Raw genomic sequence first — 11,349 nt, forward strand, 5'->3', positions numbered from 1 at the left:
TTGCAATCCCTTTGTTCAATACCCGAACTCTAGTAAGTTGCAACATCTGTCGAGAGGAACCCGGATCGGACATGTAATCAGTCTTCTCCGCTGATGTAATAGTAGCTGCTCCTGCACTTATCGACCCCCATTTCTGTTTCAATCCACCAAACCAAATTCATTAGATCACTTCTTCCTTTATAGGGCATAATATTTGTCAAATAAATCGTTATTCTGCATTCCCTGAATACGCCCTAATGCAGTTAATACGTTATTCTGGACTGCATTTAATTGTTTTAATATCATGGGGTCAGAGGTTAAGTTGGAATCTCGAGAAAGCCTTCCAGCATGGAACCCAAAATGTATGGAAGTGAGATATGTCCTAAAACATCTGTTTTAGAGTAAGTTTCTATCATTCGATTCATTCTGTAGCGCGAAATCCCTCATCGAGGATTTTCAGTACTCTGTTCTACCAGCTAAGCTATCTCGACTATTCCCGATGAATCATCCTAATTTTACCAAAGGATTTGGGCTATGTCAATTAAAAGGATGAGATAAAAGGGTATTAAAAAATTTTATCTAGACTTGGAGTTTTCTGTATCTTCAAAAAAAACTTTGTCAATTTCAATATGAATAATGATATGGACCGTGAATCTTTAGAAGAGAAATTCCTTGCTCAAAGATGTTCATTTTAATTAATTATTGAGATTGAAGCAATAAATCTAATTTAATTCTAATCCGAGACATAAAAAAAGACAGGGATAATCCAAAATAAACTTGCTAAAAAGCCGATGTACAAATAAAGGAAATGACCTGTTTTGAGAGGAAATTGATATATCTACTTCTCTTTCTTCTTACGAAGAGAATTGTTCCATTATTACCAACAAAATGCAACAATTCTTAACCCTTTCTCCAAGAGAATCCACCGAACAAGGGAGATCCATAGCCTATTCATAGCCAAACCAAAGTAGAGTTTTTTTTAATGCAGTAAAGTAAACATAGTGTCTATTTTTTCTATTCTTGAATAATCCACATCACTTCTCCTTCTATTGTAATAAAAGATTCCCTTTTATGTGGAAAGGGCCCGTATCAAAAATTATGATTTTATGTATGGACAATTACTCAATATCTTTTCATTTGCAACAAAATATTTTCTTTGTGCATAGGTAAAAAACATGCTTTTTGGGGAGAGGTACTATTTCACCAATCAATTTTACATATGGATCCCTACATTCCATTTAGGGTTAGGAATAGATGGAAATAAATCAGACTTGTTTTTTTTTTATCAATCTCTCCTTATTTGGGACCCTATTCACCTCTTTGGGCTTCTATTGAATTAAACCTTCATGAATCCATTTTTGCTCTTTCAATCCAGATAAAACTCCCTTGAAGTATTAACTAATAAAGTAGGAACAAAATATTCTCTTAAACGAAGGTATTCGTGCTTGGATGGCGGCTCAAGATCAGCCTCATGAAAACCTTATATTCCCTGAGGAGGTTTCTTTTTTATTCAAAATCGTGGTGTAACGTGTATCCTCCCCTATTCCGGTCATAGAATAGATGAAATAAATCAAAAATAAAAGCATGCATTGGATGGATGCCCGTGCATTGAGAAGGAAGGACGCTTTTAGAAGAAAAAGGCCATGGGGAGATACCGCCTGTGATCCATGGATCTCCGATCGGAAAACCGTATCCAAGCTCCGTGGATAGTCTACGCTCTTTAGACTTTTCATACTTAGCAAAATACCAGGAAGGGCTCAGATAAACCAATTTTCTAATTACTCACTTGACTTTCTGGGATATTTTTCAAGTGTTCAACAAAACCCTTCTATGACATTGAGTCAAATACTAAAAATTCATTTTTAATATCATTAGATATTAAAAAGTTTGATACGAGACTTCCAATTGTTCCGCTGATTCGATCATTGTCTAAAGAGAATTTTTTGAATAAAAATGATAACAGATTACATAAGTGGTTAGAAGGAGTTCTAAAACACATATAGATAGAGTATACCAACGAATTGATCGATTTCCTCTATAAGGAAGAAAAGTTTGATTCAGAGGGAGAAAAGAGGAAAAAATTAGAACAGAAATATCTTTTGATTCATCGATCCTCAAAAAAAGAAATCAGTAAAGCTCACTCTTTGAGTGAGAAATGAGAAATTCATGGAAAATTACTAATAATGAAAATTAATTTGAAAGAACTAAGTCGACCACTAGAACTCCTGGTCTTAGATATTATCACCAGTATTCGATACTAGATCATTCATAGCATTGCAATGCATTCCCTATTCATTGCGGGTTGGTTATTCGTCTACACGGGCTTAACTTATGATGTGTTTGGAGCCCTCGACCATAAATGATTCTCTTAACCCGAAATGACCTGGACCAATAGGGAAATCTTAATACGTTCACGATAATTCAGATTCTTTGGCAAAGAGATGAATAAATCGATTAATCATTCCACTCCAATCGATTCAAGAGCAAGAGAAAATGTGCCCTTTAGGTATTTCAAGCTAGAGGTATTGTCTTGCTTACTCATACTAGAGTTATTTTCCGGTCATCGAGGGACTGATACGTGCTTTAGAATCTTATATTGACAGAACTCCTTTCTTAAAAAAGACCTCAGAATAAAATAACTTCTTATCAATTTTTGAAGAAATAAAAAGAATAAAATGATTCAATTTGGTGTGAAATTAAAATGAGTAGACTCAAATTGGTAGTATTCCACGCGATCTGATAATAGGGTAGAAAGAAACGTATTCGTAAAAATATTTGGAAAAGGAAAGGATATTGGACAGCATTAAAAGTGCAAAAATTCTTAACCCTTTCTCCAAGAGAATCCACCAAACAAGGGAGATCCATAGCCTAGTCATAGCCAAACCAATGTAGAGTATTTTTTAATGCAATAAAGTAACACATTGTCTATTTTTTTGATCTAAGAGGTATTTTATGGGTTTGCCTTGGTATGCAAAATCATATGCATATGATCTTCATTGTATATTTTCATTAATTAGATGGTTTCTTTGTGTATTCTTATATGAAAATTTTGTAAATGTGTCTTTGAGTATTATATGCTACGAGTAGATTTGTACATGAGAAGGAGACTATAGGCCTGTATAGACACCTCAATAAACTCATGTAGACACTCCCGAGGACAATCTCTCAAATACACATGTTGATTTTGACCCCTTTTTCTTTTCTTTGTTGATTCCTCTAATTCTCTTCCAATTGGTTGGACTGTAGGTGCGATGATTTACTTCACGGGAGAGGTCCCTAGTTCAAGTCCAGGATGGCCCAGCTGCGCCATATAAAATTGAGAAATGTGATAAAAGAATCAATTACAAAAAATTCTCCAATTCCAATTAAGAATTTGGTGGGCCCTTTAGGAACAGCTTTGAAAATTGTAAATTTTGATTCATTTGACTATTTTATAACTTATAATAAAATCCTAGTAACTAACTATTTGTTCCGTAGTAAGAGGAGTAGTTATGAACCCTAAAGACCATCCCTATGGGGGTGAGGATGCTCCAAAATCTTTTCGATTGCTTATTTCAGTTCTAGGGTTAACTCATAACTTCTCAAAATAGATATAAGTAAATAAAATGGGAGTTAGAATCCTCTCTTATATTTTTTATTTTCCATTATTCCTTAAGTTCCTTAGGTTTGATCATGTAGAATCTGACTCATTTTTTCATTGAGCGAAAGGTACGAAATAAATCATATTTATTTTTCGATCAAAAGTACTATATGAAATCTTCGGTTTTTCCTCTTTCTCTATCCCGTAGGTACATCGTTTGAATCAATAAAGAACCCTTTCTTCTGTATAAATCGATATTATTACATTCTAATTCCTTCTCGAAAATTGGTAGACACGCTACTCTTAGGAAGTAGTGCTGGAGCATCTCGGTTCGAATCCAAGTAGCGGCATGCTTTCTTCTAAAGGGAAAAAACGGCACTTGACCTCTATTAAACAACACCATGAACCCATACCATTCCCTCGGGACATTTTTAACTTCGCATATGGAGAAAAATGATGGTAGTCAGCTAGCGATACAAGCACGCCGTCAAGCAATGTAGCCAAAAAAAGTCATCCTCTTAACTCTTTGACTTTTTTTGAGATTCGGATCTCATTGTGATATCCTTTTTTATTTATACTAAAACACTTGAGATACTCCTTAGAGGAGCCCCGGTGTCAATCACTTATATTCCTCTTGTTAGACCATTTGTAGCACATATAGCTACAACTCTAACTCGATTATTTCCTAATAATTGTTGTACCTCATAAGTCACATTAATTGGTTGACCGATAGTATCTCGGCCTTCCTCGTGTGTCAAATGTGATGTTGTACCTGGACGTTCAGACCTCCATTTCGGTACAACGAGAAGGAGTTTACTATGGTCAGTGTAGGGAAGAGAAAATGACTTGGTTTAGCCCTAGATCTAGGACTGTTATAAGTGTTATGGGATAAACCATACCAAACAACTAGGGCATGGCATTCTGTTCAACCAACATATATAGGGATAAGATTTATTGGTGAGTACTAGTTTGGGAGGATAGGGGCATTAGTTCTGTATAGATGAATTTATAAAAAGAATTCAATTTGATAAACCGAAAACTTAACATAGCTATTAGAAGAAACACTTTTCTTTGACTTGACCTGATCTTAAAGTGGATAAGAAAGCCAGGTTAATGAATCAAGCAAGTCGAAGGAATTCATCTCAGAGATAAAGTCAAAAACACGACTAATAAAAAGAGTAAGAAAGAGTACTCAAGGGAACCCCTTTCAAAAAATCCTAAGATCCTCTCCAACAGAGCCACTTGACCAGAGAGATGGACATGTTTCCACAACCTAAATTAAATCAATGCATTAATTTGACGGAAAAACCTCTTTTTGTTTGGCCCATGAGGATACTTAAATTCTACTTGCTCTTGTTGCATGCTCCTCCGTCTTCCGCTTGTCACAAAAGATTATGCCTTTCAGAATGAAAGACTGAGAGATCAAACTCCAATGCTAGGAATCAAGTGTTTCCGATAAAAAAAAAGTCCCCTTACCAAGAGCACAGTGATGAGAAGGTATATGATCCAGCAAGACGAGAGGTACGAAGTCATGGAATGATAGAACAGAATGTCCGACAACTACTTGTAGCCTATTCGTGAACACGCGAAATAGGGGATTTCCTAAGACCTTTTTTCTTTTACGGGATCTAATTTGACACACTTGAATGAAATACCGGGATTTGTGTCCATTTTCTTCTTGTCCAAAAGAAAGACATCATCAAAGGGAATTGGGTCTGACTTGGTCTTGAAAGAGTAATAAAGAAAGGCAGTCCACTTCTTTCACATAAATGTTGTACGAAATAGGGATATTCCGAGAAAGGTAGGCACCTGTGAATTTTTTAAACGGAATATTCCTAACAGCGAAAAGCGCTTATTCGATAAATGTGGGGTTTATTTCAACTCCTTGCCTTCAAGTAATTGGCAGAAGCAGCTATCAGTCCCTCCTCAAAATCTGTCACCTTAGAGCTGATCTACGGGCATTCAAAGAAGGGAATCTAACGGCTATTGGACGATCTAATGCGCGTGAGATATCTTAGCTATTGATCTGACCTTTCCTTTGATGATCTGTTGATGCCCATTCAATCTCCAGAACCTATTCATTGAAAAAACTAGTAGCCTCACATGAATCATCAAATTGGGCATTAGCTAATGATATAGTTGAAAAAGGTGCTTAGCGCTCTTTGCAAGAAGAATGAATAAAAAAGGCTACTGCTCTTAAGAAATAGGTTGTAGCTATTGAATCCGGTCTTTCGAAATCAAATGCCTAGTTGGAGTAAGAAATGAACATAGGTTAATCCATAGTAGAAGGTAGAAGATATCCACGAGCATAGGCTGTTATGAATATTCCTCTTAAGGTCAATCATTTACCTATTTCTTACTACATGGGTTAATTCCTATCTTTAATAGATATAAAAGACGTTTTTATGTTCAAGTTCGATCTCTGTAGTCAAGTCTAAGACAGTTGATTCGTAATAATAATATTTTTTTAATAAAGGCATGCTTCGCGAGAGAGCTTATTTTGTGTTCGAGATCCAATTGATGGAGACACTTGTCCTTCCATTCCCTTCCCAACAAACGGAAGCTTTCCACGCCCCTTTACTAGTTGTCACGACGCAATCTTCCTGAACCAAGAAGAGGAGGCTTAAGGATAATGTCACGGCCCAATCTTCCTGGCCCAAGAAGAGGAGGAGACTTAAGCCCGCTTAAGCTCAACCCAAGGAATATTTTAGCTGAAAGGCAGGTGTTTGATTAGCGCATCACTAATTGACAGTTAAAAGGCATGTCCTTAATTGGTGCATCACTAATTGATAGTTGAAATGAATGTCTTTAATTAGTGCATCACTAATTCGCAATTAGAAGAAATCCCTAAATTAGTGCATCACTAATTGACACTAATAAGGAATGCCCTAAATTAGTGTGTCATTAATGTAATAGCTAGAATTAGTCCGATAAATACATGTGAGGTATCACATTATAAATCACCAAGTATTCAAGTGATATAATATTATTCTTTTTAAGAGTTTACTCTCTCTAGAATTCTTGTGTCAATTCTATTAAAAGTCGAGTGTTGCATCGAGTAAGGCTGACTAGTTACTCGTCTTGCGAAAATCATAACTAGTACCGCACAGATCGTTAGTGAAAAGACTGAGCCCGTGAAAATTGGTATCAAAAATGAAATGAAGAAGAGAGCAGATGAAAGTTCAAAGGTCGTAGACGAAGTAAAGAATCTTCCCCACGGGACCGAAGAAGATGGTAGGAACTCTCGCAAAGTTCAGGCGGGAGGATCCAAAACTACCAAAGAAATAGAGAGATTAAGAGACGTTATCGTTGACATTATCGCCAGGTTGGAGAAGGTAGAACTCACCGTGGCGTACGTACAAGATAATTTCGGGGACCTAGAGGAACGTATTGTCGAGCTTTAGAAGGGGAGAGACGAGCTCCGAGAAGGAATGCAAGGTGCCCTGAACGAAGGCTTGTTCAAATGTCAAGAGCAAACTCAGATCGTGGAGTAGACCCTCCTTGGTGAAATCAATACCTTGACCGAGAAACTCGAGGTAATGTCATCTAAATTACAATCCACCGAAGAGAATGTGGCATTACTCAAGAAGGCAGTTGCGCAAGAGTGCGGACGTACACCTGTAGGAGTCCATAATCCGATAAGGATAGACGTTCCAAGGCCTAAAGTATATTTAGGTGAGAGGAATGCGGAGGAGATAGATACTATCACGACATACCTGGAAGACACCGCAATGTTGTGGTAGAGGAGAAGAAGTAGTGACATAGAAAGATATCTATGTTCTATCAATACCTGGGGTGAATTCAAGGAGGAACTTTAGAGACAGTTCTATCCTGAAAACGCCATTTGAGAAGCAAGGGCCAAGTTGCGACGACTCTCACATAGAGGGAGTATCAAGGAGTACGTCAAGGAGTTCATCGCTACTCTTTTTGAAATCCCTAACTATTCAGATGACGAAGCCTTGTTCGCCTTCACTGATGGTCTACAAATGTGGGCGAAGCTGGAGTTGGAACAGCGTAGTGTCCAAGATCTAAACACCGCTATTGTCGTGGCTAAATCACTTGTCGAAATGAGAAGGCAAGAGAAACCAAAGTCGAACTTTGAGAGGAATGACAAAGGGGGAAATGGTGGAAAGCATATCTACAACAATGAAGACCCTGTTAAGTCTACCAAACCCAATGGTAGAGAAGATCGGGATGAGAAATGTGGAGAGAAACCCCGACTATTAGCATTGATGGAGGAGCAAGAACGCCTTCAAGATGAAGCTCAATTGGGGTCGTTAAACCTAATTAGTATCGTTACAGCAAAGTTTGATGAGCCAAAGTTTGGGAAAAAGACGACTATTTGTGGAAACTAAAGTAAAAAACCACATGGTTAAAGCTTTGTTGGATACGGGAGCCAACAACAATTTTCTAGAGGTAAAGGAGGCGGGAAGACTAGGGATCAGGTACACTAAGGAGCAAGGGTGTCTTAAAGTAGTCAACTCGGCACCAAGTGCAACTTATGGAGTTTCTCGTAATGTAAAGATCAAATTGGGGGAGTGGACGGGCCTTATGGATTTCTTCATTATTGGCATGGACGGCTACAAAATGGTTCTCGGCGTAGAGTTCCTAGACAAGATAAATGCATTCCTACTCCCTTCTGCCAATACGATTTACATTCTAGAGCAAGGCAATACTTGTACAATACTTTTAACAAGAGAAGGCAAAAGAGAAACTAGGAACCTGTCTTCCATGCAACTCTCAAAAGGTGCGGAGAAGACCCACCCATCATCTTTTGTCACCGTGAAAGAAGATGAGAAAATTGCGTCCAAAGAGAAGATACCTCCAGAAGTTACAACTATCCTAGAGAAAAGTCATGATGTAATGCCCGCTGTATTATCAAAGAAACCCTACCAAAGAGAGAGGTGGATCACAGAGAAGAGTTAGACAAATGTACTAAACCATCGGCATCGATTCTTTATCGCATTAAACCTCCCAAATTGAAGGAATCGAATAGGAAATCGGAGGAGTTGCTCTTCAAGAAAGAGAAGTGCGAAATAGCCAAGACCGCCAAAAGAATGAAGAAATGGGAGGACAAGAAGAGAAGACACTTGGAGTTCGGAGGAAATCGAGTGATAGTAAAACTTCTCGTCCATCAAGGGAGACGATTTTCCAAAGTTCACAAGGGGCTTGTGAGGCAATACGAAGGCCCTTTCTTAGAGAAGAAACGGGTTGGAAAGCTAGCATGTCGCTTAAAACTTTTATCATATGTGGAGACATCATCTAGGCCTACAAGGAGGACGCGACGAGGACGTCGCCAAATTGAGTGGGGGAGAATGTCACGGCCTAATCTTCCTGACCCAAGAAGAGGAGGCTTAAGGATAATGTCACGGCCCAATCTTCCTGGCTCAAGAAGAGGAGGAGACTTAAGCCCGCTTAAGCTCAACCCAAGGAATATTCTAGCTGGAAGGCAGGTGCTTGATTAACGCATCACTATTTGACAGTTAAAAGACATTTTCTTGATTAGTGCATCACTAATTGATAGTTGAAAAGAATGTCCTTGATTAGTGCAACACTAATTGACAATTAGAAGGAACCCCTTGCATCACTAATTGACACTTATAAGGAATGCCCTAAATTAGTGTGTCATTAATGTAATAACTAGAATTAGTCCTATAAATAAATGTGAGGTATCACATTGTAAATCACCAAGTTTCAAGTGATATAATATTATTCTTTGTAAGAGTTTACTCTCTCTCTCTCTAGTATTCTTGTGTCAGTTTTATTAAACGTCGAGTGTTGCGTCGAGTAAGGCTGACTAGTTACTCGTTCTTGCAAAAATCTAACTAGTGTCGCACGGATTGTCAATGAAAAGACTGAGCTCGTGACATAGTAGTTAGGCACATGAGTAGAGTTTTCTACGCTTGGCTTCGAAGCTGTAGCTTGTTGCTCGTTCCTATTTCTATTTCTCAAGGAAAGCCTTGAAGAAAAGGGCAAAACGAGGTTGCTCGCTTTTAGTCTCAACCTCCAACTCAGAACAGAACGTTCCTTTCACAACGGAAGACCCATATCTTTCGATTAGAAAAAAGAATTAAACATTCTGTTGGTTCATGAATCATGATAATCATCCGATCTCTATGAATATGGATAGAAGAAAGAAAAAAAGATCTATTTTTATTTTTTATTTTTTATTGCTATTCCATTATTTCTTTTCTATTTGAATCAGAAAAGGAGAATAAAAAAAGAAAGGATTACTTCGTTCTTGATAGTCATTTCTTTAATAAGTGGATAGGAGCATATTATGGATCAGAATAATGGGTAAGTACTGTTTGATCATTTCTACCAACTTAGAGCGGATGGGCCAACCTATGGTGTACCGGTTTGTTATGCCAATAGCAACGCCGAGGAGCTAAGTTGGTTTGGAAGAACTACTTAGCCACGAGAAATCATCCTCTATACAAGTTCTCGGACGAGGTTTTTGAACAGAACTTCGATAGGCGAGAGGTGTAAGCACCGAGAGGTGTGAAGCGATCTCGTACTAAACGAAACATTCCAATGATACAATACCGTTTTCTAAATTAATTATTTGTTTTAATCTCGTGTAATGAGTCAATAAATAATTTTTTTAAATTTATTTCGTTTATTCGGAATTATTTTAATATTATAAATTTAAGTTAAAAGTAAGTGTCTTTACAATTCAATGTACAAATCCAACTTATTATAAAAAAAAATGGTGGAAACAAAAAGAGAAAAAAAAAGTTAAGAAAACACACCAAAATAGACGTGTAACAAAGTTAAAATAAACAAAGTTAATTAGGTGTTGTTCGGATTCGGGTTATTTTAAAAACTCAAATTAAAATAATAATTTCTCATTTTTCCTTATTTACCCCTCTTCTTAAATGCAGTTTTCCTTTTTCCTTTTCCCAGATTTTCATTCTTCATTCGTATCATTTATTATCTTTTTAGAGTCTTCTTTCTCAATCGTCTTCTCTTTCAATATCATTCATATTACAGATTCATCCTTCATATAATTTATTATCAATTTCTAGAGTCTTCTCTCTCAATCGTCTTTTCTCTCTCAATATCATTCATTACAGATTCATTTGAATCTAAAGTTTTCTCTGTTATTCGTTCATATATTTACAGATTCATCCTGAATCTACCTTTCTTATTACAGATTCATCCTTCATATCATTTAGGCCTTAGTAAAGAATATAATAAAAGCAACATGTATTATTAAATTAATATAATAAAAAATAAATGAAATGAAAAGAATAATTTTATTATTATAATTTAATATTAAAATATGTAGTATTTAAAATATAATTCTAAAATGAAAATGGTATTTTAGTATTTTGGAGATTGTTTCAAGTGATGTGATAGATAAGAATGAATTGATTTGAAAAGTGATTTGGTAGAGATTAAAAAATAACTTAGACCTTACTTGCTAACAAGAAAAAGTGGACATTGAACAACTAGTCATTTAACTCATTGGTCCTCTATTGATGTTTTTCATTATTGTTGTGGTTTACTTTGATTCTTTAACTATTACCAATGAGTGATTTTTTTAATGTTATTTCAAGTGGTCACACAATCAATGGTAACAAATCTTATATAAAATTATGATCTTTACCAAAAATATACATACTTTAAACAAAATAATAATTTTTTATTTATTTTCTGATGTAGATTCATTAAAGATAATAGTATTAAACTAAATCCCACTAAATTATAATTAAATCAAACATGGCCACGATCCTGCGTCACTTACATTTGTGATTTAAATCCAGATTTAAAATCCCCTCCTTTTT

Source organism: Impatiens glandulifera, chromosome 8 (genome assembly GCF_907164915.1).
Source record: "Impatiens glandulifera chromosome 8, dImpGla2.1, whole genome shotgun sequence".
In the NCBI taxonomy this organism is placed as follows: Eukaryota; Viridiplantae; Streptophyta; class Magnoliopsida; order Ericales; family Balsaminaceae; genus Impatiens; species Impatiens glandulifera.